Raw genomic sequence first — 12618 nt, forward strand, 5'->3', positions numbered from 1 at the left:
AAACCCATCAGTGGAATCAGAGCCTAGATTGGTTTCTATTGAATTCATACTTTGATTGCTTGTTTGTTGCTGAAAAAATCATTTTTTTGTCCTCTGGCTTACGAACTCGGCGAGTCCCATGATGGTACTCGGCGAGTAGGCTCAACTCGGCGAGTCCATCTGTGTACTCGGCGAGTTCGAGCGTCAGAAAGAGGAAACGTCGGGATTTCTTGCTGTTTATCTTTGAGATACTTGCCTTAATCACATTAGATCAATATAAATCCGATTTTATGATATATATGAGTATATTCTTGACCTAATTGAAGATATTTATCAATTAATAAAATATTTTTTTTCCTTATGTGATAATTGATTAATTATTTTAATTTAATTGGTAAATTGTTTTGCAAGAAATCATTAAATAAATCTAATATGGATAATTATGGAATTAATTGTTAATTTAGATTATTTGTTATTTGATCCTCTATGTTTTAAAAGTTTAAAACTTGCCTTCAAGTTTTGAAATTTATGATTAAAAGTTTAATTTAGACAATTTAAATTTCAATCCCTAGAATTTTACAAGTTTAATATCCAACCCTATACTAATATAATATTACAAGATTAATACATATATGTATAATTAAAAATGCTAGTCTTACCGTTAGCAAGCCTCATTCACGAAGCCGGTCCATAAGGTGGGTATAAGGTTGCTGCCTATAAAATGGCGCTTAATGGGTGTACACTCACACCCACTGCTTGCTTGATCAGTGGAGGGTCGTTAGCCGAACGGGTAAGATAGGGTAACCTCATCTCTTCATTAAAAGTATAATATGAAATACAAAGTAACTACATGTTTTTCAAAAATTTCCCAATCTTAGTTACTTTAAGAAAAGTGAATTGATACAATCCCATGAAATTACACTTTGCACCCTTGCTAAGAAGTTAGTGGAGCGTGTGTGGTTTACCGGCACACTAGTTAGCTCTAAGCAAAGGTGGAAAAGGGTGATTCATTGTTAATCATAGTTCGATGGAGCATGTGTGGTTTACCGGCACATCGAATAGGTGATCGTTACAATGAAGGCACCATGTAAATTTGCATGGTAATTCACACCCACTTTGTGATCCTCGGTATCCCAGTCACAAACGAGAGGGGCATATCGAGATTTAAACATGACATTGAAAAGTTTCAATGCATCTCATCCAAACCTAGGAATTCTCAATACATTTAGAACTTATAGTTATGTTTTCATGGTGGAGAATTAGTGAATCGTCATTCACTTACCTTCAAATTGTTTGCATGTTAGATTACGGCATCCCTTTTCTAATATGTAAATATTGTTGTTGGATCCTAGCCCTAATTTTCTTATTGGGTGATAATTAGGGATTCAAATTCTAATCTATCTCTGTCCTTTCTATTTGTAGATGTCGAATGCGAACAACGCTGCTGCTAGTTCGTTCACATTGATGAGCCTTTGCCAAAAGGTGACTTTCGATGGAACGAACTTTAGCGAATGGATAAGATACATTCGCACAATTGCTCGCTATGAGGAGAAGGAGTATGTCCTCGATGAGAAGCTCAAGAAAATCAACCCTGAAATCGCTACTCCGGCGGAAATGACTACTTTTGAAACTCACGAGCGTGATGCAATGAAGGTACATTGCATCATGATAGCCACCATGAATGCCGAATTCCAAAAGTCCTATGAGGACATGTATCCGTATGAACCAAGACTTGTTGGAGAGATACCACCAGAACACGAGGCAAGAGCGTTACGTGATTTTCACTAACATGATTTCCGCTAAAATGGGTCATGCAGAATCTATTATCGTACACCTGCAAAAGATGCAAAGGTATGTCGATCGTCTTCGCAGGTTGAATGTTGACTTTGGGGAAGACTTGGCAATCGACATGGTGCTTCACTCTTTGCCTCCGTGTTACAATCAATTTAGGATGACCTACCACATGAACAAGGAAGAGATCTCCCTAAGCAAGCTCCAAGGTCTCCTTAGGGTTGCTGAAAGCAACCTAAAGGACAAGTCTGTTGCACCCACTCCCAATCCATCCACTGCTCCTGTTTTGGCCATTGGGCAAGGAAGAGGCAAGAAGAGGAAGGCTCCGTCTAAGAACCACCGCAAGGGAAAGTCCTGAGATGGTTCCTCTTCTAGTGGGACCAAAGTTGATCCTGATAAACCCTGTCCTAACCCTAAGGAGGCAGAGTGCCATCATTGCCATAAAATAGGGCATTAGAAGAGAAGCTGCCCAGACTACCTGCAAGCCATAAGGGATGGAAAGATCAAGCCATCTTTCGTAGTTATATACACAATTAAATCTAACTATTCATCTCATGCTATTTCTTGGGTCCTTGATACCGGTTGTGGTTACCATATTTGTTCTAAATTGTAGGGACTAAGAAGAAATAGGGATGTGGAGCATGGAAGAATAAATCTAATCATGGGGAACAGAAGATCGTCTCCTGTGACCAAGATTGGAGTGTACTCTTTAGTGCTTAGGAATGGTTTATCTTTAGATTTGAAAATTGTTGCTATTCGCCAGAAATGGCTAGAAATATCATTTCATTTCATGGTTTGTTTAGACAAGGTTTTAGATTTTCTTTTAATAATGAGAATGGTTCTATTCTTACTTATCTACACTACTAGAAAAACAGCCTTTTACGACGCTCATTGCGCGTCGTAAAAGGCTCAGACGACGCGCAAATGCGCGTCAAGGAAGGCCCTATCATAAAGAAAGACGACGCGATTTTGCGCGTCGTCTATAGACGACGCGCATTTACGACGCTCATTTACGACGCGCATTTACGACGCGCGTTTACGACACGCAATGCGTATCAAGGAAGGCCCTGTCATAAAGGAAGACGATACGCATTCACGTGTCGTAACCTTACGACGCGCGTGTTAATGACACGCAATGCGTATCAAGAAAGCCACTGTCAAGAAAGGCCATGTCATAAATGAAGATGACACACATTTTTGCGTATCATAATTTTAAATGTTCAAAAAAAAATATTATTTATAGATTTTCTAATTTTCAAATTAAATAATACATTAAAAATCTCATAATACAAAATAAAATACCATAAATAACAAAGATAATTCATTTCACTAATATGTCAAATACAAATAACTATTCCAGTAGTGAGTAAATGTTATAAAAAAAATAAACTCATTTATATACAATTGCATTATCTAGCTTCCTATGTGCCAAGAACTCTCTGTACAAAATGTTATCTTTGGTATGCATGTCTAAATACCTACTAACTCCTCCTATTCAAAAGATAGCCACCAATTTTCTCAGCAAAGTGTTGAAAAGGTACCTGCAATACAAAATCATTAACAAACATAATATATTTTAATTTTTTATTGAAGTATATGAAAATTGAAGTAGTTAGTTTAGTTAGCTACCTCATTTTCCTGTTTGATATCATGTGTAAAGAATTGTTACATATACATCCTATACAGAGTAATAAAGTAGGAGGTTATTTCCTGTAGTTTACCCATAAAAGAAAGGAAAAAAAAAACTTACAGGTTCTGTAATATAGACACGTGCCAGGTCCTTCAAAAGGTGAATTGAGAGAAACAAATACGTTTGCAGCATTCATGAGATTAATACTTAACCTCCTTCCCATAATTATTCTTTGCATTTCATTGTACAATCTGTTAATCAAATTTATATGTAAAAGGGTCATCAATTTGAACTCACGTTCCAACACCTTCTTTGAATAGATGACTATAATTTCTAGCCACAATTCAACTTATAAAAAGGAAAGAAAACAACAATCTAGCTTATAAAAGATTAATAAATAGAGGGCCTGAAATTGCTTAAAGCTCAACACCAGTAATCGCTAATCAATAAGATAATACTTTGTTTTTTTAACTTCTCCAACCATTAGTGGTTGTTGAGTTGACCCGACATCTTGTTGGAAAAATCAGGGCTTCCTTCAACTTCTCTCACTTTGTCCATAAGAAGGGATGATGGGCTTACTTCCTTCAAATCAACATTCAGATTCTTAAACAAAACCTAAAAGGCCACAATAACAATAGTGAATATAGTATATTATCGGAATTGATGTTATAAACTTTTTGATTATGATGTGTGTAATATGATGTGTGTGCAGAAGAGTAGGGATCTTGCTGGGTACCATAGTTTTCAGCATAAGTAACCTGAACAGGAAGGGTTTGTCCGCTTGCAGCCCCACCGTATGCATGGTACACATCCACCACACCATGTGTGGCTGCAACTGCAACTGGTTGTGCATACGAATCTTGACTGTTCACCATTGTCCTGCAACCTATATATATATATATATATATATATATATATATATATATATATATATATATATTACAACTGCAACTGGTAACACTGTAACTCCTAGGCACCAAGAAGGGTATTTTTGGAAATTGTAAAAGATCAAAAAGGGTATTTCAGGAAAGTGAAAAACCCAAAAGGGTATGTCTGGAAATTGAGATACCTGAACAAGCTCTTCATTTTCAGTAGCACAATTGGGTTTATCTTCATTTTCAATAGCACACTTGCAAAAATTTTAAACTTTTAAAACCCATCTTAGAAGGACTAAAGGTTAGAAAGGAGAAGTAATGAAGCTATGAGTTGAGAAAAGAGTAATCACAGCAAGGTCTCTAAAACAGACCTGCTGTTCAAAACAGATTTACTCCAAAATCTAAAACAGAAACATAGCTTTAACTAAATTTTATAGAAAACTATGATTGTTCAGGATTCCAGAACTATAAAGAAGTCCTTCTAACTCCAAAGGATGAATTAAATATGAATTTTACAAAAAGGTGTATCACTTTTATCTCCAACAAGACAGTCAAGTGAGGTTGGCCAATTCTACCCAACTTGTGAGTAGAATTCGTCCATACCAAAATTCAGAGAAGTAAAGGACATACAAATGAAAGTCTCAGAGTTGGAATTGAATGAAAAGCATTTCCCAAGCTCCGGATATAAAATTCACATTGTGGACAATCACAACACTAGTAAAAGCTGGTGACTGCCCACTGATCTGGAGTCTGGATCAATTCTAACCAATTTATAATCGGAAATAACACCCCATCTGCTCCAGATCTTAAATTCATAATATCAGGAACATATAGAAACTTGGAATCACTCTGGATCCTTTTCCAAGCCTTATAAATGATGAAAACAAAATGACATATCAGAACAGACCCGGATCAGACCTAACAGCAAAGATTCCATTCTTGCACATAGATAAAGTCCTTACCAGTGAAGTTTGGCTGCTTAAGAAAGTTAGCCAACTCAATTTGTGAACTTTGGGAACTGGTTTGGGGTCCGTTTGAGTTCTATAGCTCAAGGTATGATTTTTACAATATGACTATAGATCTGATGGAAAACAGAATCATAGCCACCCGTGATTCCTTTTTGGATTATCCATCCTTCTCCATTGTTAAAAAAAAGTTCTACTAAGAACTGATACAGATACAAGTTCGAACAAAATTACATTATTACCCTCATGCTAAAAGTAATGGGAATTTAATAGTGATTTATTAAAAGTAAAATTCCAACACTCCACCAATCAGCGGCCTTATCATGGCCCCTCCCTTGTACAATTTCAGGTGTCATACCTTATATTTAGTAAGGAATGGAATATGGGATATGGGAAATATACCTTATATTTAGTAAGGAATTGAATATGGGAAATCATTTCAAAATCTTCAGTGTCTGCAGCCATCACTACAAATTCAGAAAACCCCTATTCAGGTCCCTTGTAACTGTTTAAAAAAAAGAAAAAAGAAGAAGTTAGAACCAACATTAAGAACAAAATATCAAAAATAAATATCAAAACAAGTCAGAATAATATTCACAAATTTGATAAACTTTGGTTAAGAAAAAGAACAAGAAACATAGCCAATTTAGTTAGGCATTGAAACAAACCTGAATAATATCAAGCATTATGCAACTCTGGGAAAAGATAAGAACTTTATGGCCTTCCGGAATAAGATTACCCTGTAATTGAATAAAAAAATCACATTGTAAATTTGTACCTGATGTTATGAAACACACATTCAACTGATTAAGATTTTCACTGCTGTTATGAAAAATCTACATTTGTACCTGATGTTAAGAAAAATCACATTGTACATTTGGATGACCTAGAAGCAAAAGTTTTCACTTTATGTAGAACCATGAACTATATAACAGTGTATGGCATGACCAAGAGAAACTTTATGCTGCAAATCCTTCAAGGATGGTTGGCAACAATCATCTTTCATCTCATTATCAGACCGACTTCCAGCAGCAGCAGCTGGCAAGGAGCTCATTGATTTCTTCTAATAATGGGCATTGGAGTGAAGGTGAGAATGGAAATAATGATATGAGACTACTGTGACCAAGGGTATGATTGTCATTTTCTAACACAACATACCATTTTCTGTTTTCACCTGGAATTAATTTTCACAAAATAAAAAAAAAACATATAAGGTTTTCTCAAGTATCAACTATAAAAAATAAAAACCAATTTCCACTAATCTCGATTGATGTTACTGCTATTCAGATGAAAGAAGAAGAGGAGAGAAGTAAAATAGAGAAAGGAAAAGAAGGTGCTACTGTGGATCTTATGCAAGTGCTTCTTGCCAGCACTAAAGAAGTTAAGGAACAAAATGATGGGTTTGTTGATGTGGTGAAGAAAACCAAAGGAAATAATGGAAATTTGTTTTCAAAAGAAGCTACAGGGGGGGGAAAAACAGTTTTCGAGTCAGGGGCATCAAGGGAATTTCTCGAAAAATGAAGGTTCAGGGGTTTTTGCTGGAAACCGCAAGCAGGGGCAAAAAGGGAATTATCCGAAAATTGGAAATTCTGGGGCTTCTGCTGGAATTCGCTATCAAGGGTATGATGGGAATAATCAGGAAAATTTGGAATTTAGTTTTGATAGAGGTGGGAAGACAGGAGGTAAAAATGGGCAGGGGTATTATGGGAATATTCAGCTAATGAAAGGAATGTCTAATGATTCAAAGATTGAACAGGGGCAAAGTTGGAAAAGTAACAAGGTTATGGGAAAGAACAAGGATGGGGGTGATGTTTCGGAAGTCAAAGGATTTGTGGGGAATAGTTCTATTAGTCGGCCTGACCAGGAAGCTAAAAAATCAGAAGCAGGGGTAAATTTTAATGGTAACAGGCAGGGCTACATTCCGAAATCTGGGGCTCGATTTCAAAATCAATATTATGGCTTGCTTTTAAAATCGATTTCATTAATATTATATAAGAAGGGTACAGCTGACCTAATTTTATATAAGAACTCTAGACCTGATACGTACCTTTCTCTTTGATAATTTCTTTTAAGATGACTATTGTTTAGGGCTATCAACAACACCGTCATCTCCGCTACCATAGTGTAATAAACAAAGCACCTTTGAAGGCCCTTCGATGGGAGAGGAAATGAGTCGCCAATAAGAAATCTAAAATCATAAAATCAGATGGGAAGAAATCTGTGAAAAGAGTTGAAGTCGTTTGAGATACCGATGTAAATCCTTAGAAATCTCATTCGAGAAGAGAATGGAGAGCCGCTTCTTTTTTTGGCGCTGAATCGTTTCACCACCGGTCGATCACCACGGAAACAGGAGAACTGGAAGCTTAAAATAAAATAAAACCCTACACATATTTGTAATCTTCAATCGTCGGATCTAGGGCAGAAGTAGATGGATGATGGGAAGTAGAACAGATGTGAAAATAACCCTCAATCGCTAATAGGCTATGGAATCGTTAGCTTGTGAAAATTTTGTGAGGCAGTGGATGTGGGTGAGAGGTGGAGACGATGTAGGGTAGATATGAGAGTCATATGGAAATGAATGTAGGAGAAGAAGGCGGGTGTTTAAAAAATTTGGGGATTTCATTTTCCCTCTTAGAGACGCGCGTTTCTTAAAAAAAATATAAAACGACATTCACAGAGGACGCACGAGTGCCCTCCGTGTTTTTAATTTTTTTACATGAGACTATTTAAGGGCACGCAATAATGCGTGACCTAAATCCTTAAATTTTTTGAATAGACGACACTCTTTTAATGTCACTCTCCTTTGCGTAACATAAATCACCGAGTGTCGTGGTTTGCACGTCGTAAAAGGCTATTTTTCTTGTAGTGCTAAATGGTGTCTTATATTTTGAAGCTATACCATGTAATGGAATTTATGAGACTGTTATGATTGTAGATAACTTAGGAAATGATTTTTTTATGCATGGATTCTTTCAATGGTATGGATAGAGCATCCTTGTGGCATTGTCGTCTTGGACATGTCAACAACAAGCGCATAGCCCAACTCCAAAAGGATTGAGTGTTCGAGTCATTCGACCTTATGGAAGATGACACATGCGAGTCTTGTTTCCTTGGAAAGATGACTAAGTCACCCTTCACAAGTACGTGTGAAAGGGGTGAAGGTCTATTGGACCTAATACATACCGATATATGTGGACCGTTTAGATCAACCACGAAGGATGGGAACTGCTTCTATGTGACTTTTATCGATGACTATAGTAGATGTGGGTATATCTACTCAATCAAGCAAAAGTCAGAAACATTTGAAAAGTTCAAAGAGTTCAAGAATGAAGTGGAGAATCAATTGGGTAGGAAAATCAAGATGCTTCAATCCGATCGAGGAGGAGAGTACCCAAGTCTTGAATTCCACGATTAACTCAAGGAGTGTGGAATAGTTTCACAATTGATGCCACCTAGGATACCGCAGTTGAATGGTGTGGCAGAAAGGCGTAATCGAACCTTGTTAGACATGGTTCGTTCTATGATGAGTCGTGCTTCACTACCTATCTCTTTTTGGGGGTATGCCTTAGAGACATGCCGCCCATATCCTTAACCGAGTCGCTACTAAGAAGGTTGCCAAAACACCTCACGAGATGTGGATAGGGAAAGCTCCCTCGTTGGAACATATCAAGGTTTGGGGTTGCGAGGCTTTCGTAAGACGAGATACTCACGACAAGCTCGAACGTCATAGTGAGCGATGTATTTTCATCGGCTACCCGCAGAAATCTATTGGATATCTCTTCTATAGACCGAAGGACAATGTTGTCTTTGTTGCAAGGAGAGGAGTTTTCCGATAGCAAGAACTCATAAGCCAAGGAGACAGTGGGAGGCAAATCGAGCATGAAGAGATTCAAGAGTCGATAGATGAAGGAACCTCTACCGCTGGCACTCAACCCGAGGAGGAAACATCGGTTGAACCAATTGACGAGTCCTTACCTCTTAGACGTTCCGAAAGAGTTAGAGTTCAACCCCAGTTTTATGGTTTTCATATTACTACCGAAGGGGACACGTATATTAGTGATGGTACACTAATAAATCTAGATGAACCTAATAGCTATAAGGAAGCCATGGCAGGCCCGGAGTCTGTAAAATAGAAAGAGGCGATGGACAGCGAGATCCAGTCCATGTATGACAACCAAGTTTGGAATTTGGTTGATAATGTTCCCGGACGTAAGACTGTTGGGTGCAAAGGGATCTTCAAGAAGAAGACCGACGTGAATGGAAATGTACACACATATAAAGCGTGATTGGTTGCGAAGGGCTTTACTCAAACTCCCAGAGTTGACTATGATGAGACCTTCTCACCAGTTGCGAAGATAGAATCTATTAGAGTGATGCTAGCTATTGCCGCATTTCATGATTATGAGATTTGGCAAATGGATGTCAAAACTGCTTTCCTTAATGGGAAGTTGGCCGAGGATGTTTACATGGCTCAACCAGAGAGTCGATCTGAAGCATCCGAATAGAGTGTGTAAGCTTGAGAAGTCCATTTATGGACTTAAGCAAGCGTCTTGCAGATGGAATCTTTGCTTCGATGAGAAAGTCAAAGAGTTTGGATTTGTACGAAGCGAAGATGAATAATGTGTATATGTCAAAGTCAGTGGGAGTATAGTAAGCTTCCTCGTTCTGTATGTCGACGACATACTACTCATAGGAAACGACGTCCCGACTCTGCAGGAGGTTAAGTCCTGGCTCGGGAAGTGCTTCGCTATGAAGGACCTCGGAGAGGCTTCCTATATTTTGGGAATAGAGAGCGAAGTAAGAGACTAATAGGACTTAGTCAGAACACTTACTTAGATAAAGTACTAAAACGTTTTAGTATGGAAAACTCGAAGAATGGAGAATTACCGATACAAAGTAATGCCAAGTTGAGTAACACTCAAAGTCCGAGTACTGAAGCTGAAATAGCAGAAATGAGCCGAGTACCATACGCTTCCGCAGTTGGCTCTATCATGTACGCTATGACTTGTACTTGCCCTGATGTAGCCTTTGCTTTGAGCATGGTTAGCAGATATCAAGGGAATCCTGGCAGCGCCCATTGGATTGCGGTTAAGAATATCCTTAAGTACCTTCGGAGGACGAAGGAATGGTTCTTAGTCCTCGGAGGAGTGATGACTTGAAGGTGCGAGGGTATAGTGACGCCAGCTTTCAGACCGACAGGGACAACTACCGTTCGCAGTCGGGCTGGGTTTTTACCCTGAATGGAGGAGCAGTGACTTGGAAAAGTTCCAAGCAGGAAACCGTAGCTGATTCAACGTGCGAATCAGAGTACATTGCAGCGAGCGAAGCGTCAAAGGAGGCAATATGGTTAAAGATCTTCATCGGTGATCTTGGAGTTGTACCTGCCATAAAGGAGCCCATGGAGATTTTCTGTGATAATGAAGGAGCGGTTGCCTTGACCAAGGAGCTGAGGGATCATGGTAGATCTCGACATATCGACAGAAAATATCACTTGATTAGACATCATGTAGAAGAAGGACAACTCGTAGTGAAGAGGATATCATCAGAAGATAACCCAGCAGATCCGCTTACAAAGGGACTGAGTAGGGTTAAGCACTTGCAGCATGCTAGGAGTATTGGGCTGAAGGATGATATTAGTATAGATTAGATAGTAGTAGAAATGTGTAATAGATAAATTTAATTAACATTTGATGATTAAATAAAAGAGTATTATTTATGAGTAATGTTACTGTCTTATGTTAATTGTTTAACTATTGTTTCATTTTGCATGTTTTGACTTCCAGAATAATTGAGTTTATTAACAATAATCGAATTGTTCAAATTATCCACAATCGTTCATATGTTTGAAGTAGGTATGAATGAAGATTGTCATGAATTGGTGTGTAGATTGTCTAAATGGTATTAAACATAGCAAAAGTTTGTTGCAACGTTCATGAGTGCTTATGAACTAGTTTTGAGCATTGGAACAAACCCGCGCTTGCTGGAATCACCTTATGGAATATGATAAAAGGGTGATCGCAAGACGATAATATCATATAGTCTTAAAACCAAGATATATGGTTTGTTATTTGTTAATTGGTTCTACATTGATAATGCAAAAGCGCATCAGTAACTTGATGTTATAAAATGCATTGTTGAGTATAGTTGATTAATGAATAAGTAAATGCAGATAAGTCGAAGTTTATCTGTTATTTTATTCCAAGAGGGTCAAAGCGATATCTCGGCCGCTCGATGATTTGATTTGACTTATGTGTCAGGCCCGGTCAGAACTGAATTGATGTGTTCGCTTAAGTTCTATGTCAAATGAATCAGAGATCGAGAAACCAAATGCTAGACAAATTGTTCCATAGAATTGTCAACATGATATCTAAACAGAGGACTGTACGATCCCTTATCTGAAGGACAAGATTGATTAGATCGGACTTTGATAGCGTCTTTGAGAGCTACAATTGCTAATCGGAATATACTTGTATATATAGTTACTAGACTTATCCAAGCGGGAGACTGTTGGAATAGTGTCTAAGGCTGCAACTATATTAGGCAAGTATTTGACCCGGTTGAGCATGGTCCTTTTGGGTTGCCTTCACCATAGCAACTTGACAGGATGATTTTTTATGAGAGAAGGAATATTATTAATATATTATAAGAATAATATAAGGAATAATAATATTATTATTTGATTAATATAAGTCATAAATTAATTAGGAATTGATTTGGTGACTTAAAGAGATTAATTAAATAAAGGGGTATAAACTGTCAATTGTTTGATGGTTGCACTTTGGGCTATATATCCTTTATAGATAAGGGGTGGACGATTTCTAGGGCTAAGGATAGCCATAAAATATCTAATTAGGGTTTAAGGGTGAAACCCTAGGAGCCTTACAAGTATAAATAGACCCCTAGGGCTGAGGGAATTCGGTACTCTTGTCTCTAAGGAAACCCTGGCCGATTTCTTCCTCCTCTCTCCTCTCTCCTAAATCATCTTCTTGCTAGTTGGTGTTTGTAAGCCATTAGAAGAGTGACAATTGTGACTCTAAAGCCTCAAGGACAAAAAGATCAAGCATGTGATTCAAGGTAAACTTCTAATCTCTAATTTCTTATTGTTGTTATTGTATATTAGCCATTAGAAGTTTTGGATTCAATGTATGATCAATTAGAGAAACATAGATCCAAGCATTAGGGTTGCATGTGCACATAGGGATGTTCATATGGCTAAAACCCATCATCAACCACATATGGTTTGTCAATCCATCTTTGCATCCTTACAATAATATGCAAATCATCTTCAGTATGAGCAGAATTAATGATATTAGAGGAGAGAGCATGAATTAGAATGATAATCCCATGACTTTCAACATAGCCTTCCTTGCAAGCTAAA

The 12618-nt window shown here is 37.7% G+C and overlaps 2 long non-coding RNA genes across 2 annotated transcripts; both read right to left on the reverse strand.

Moving 5' to 3' along the window:
- Positions 1–3176: 3176 nt before the first annotated feature.
- LOC145094860 (uncharacterized) lies at positions 3177–3832 on the reverse strand. The gene is made up of 3 exons (XR_013703610.1): positions 3521–3832; positions 3400–3448; positions 3177–3311 (listed from the first exon to the last, which is right to left on the reverse strand). It is a non-coding gene; the product is annotated as an uncharacterized LOC145094860 (long non-coding RNA).
- Positions 3833–5642: 1810 nt separating this feature from the next.
- Positions 5643–6226, reverse strand: LOC145094861 (uncharacterized). The gene is made up of 3 exons (XR_013703611.1): positions 6089–6226; positions 5909–5980; positions 5643–5745 (listed from the first exon to the last, which is right to left on the reverse strand). It is a non-coding gene; the product is annotated as an uncharacterized LOC145094861 (long non-coding RNA).
- Between the last annotated feature and the right edge of the window lie 6392 nt (positions 6227–12618).

This window comes from Lactuca serriola, chromosome 3 (assembly GCF_051521515.1).
Source record: "Lactuca serriola cultivar US96UC23 chromosome 3, Lser_US96UC23_V15, whole genome shotgun sequence".
NCBI lineage: Eukaryota > Viridiplantae > Streptophyta > Magnoliopsida > Asterales > Asteraceae > Lactuca > Lactuca serriola.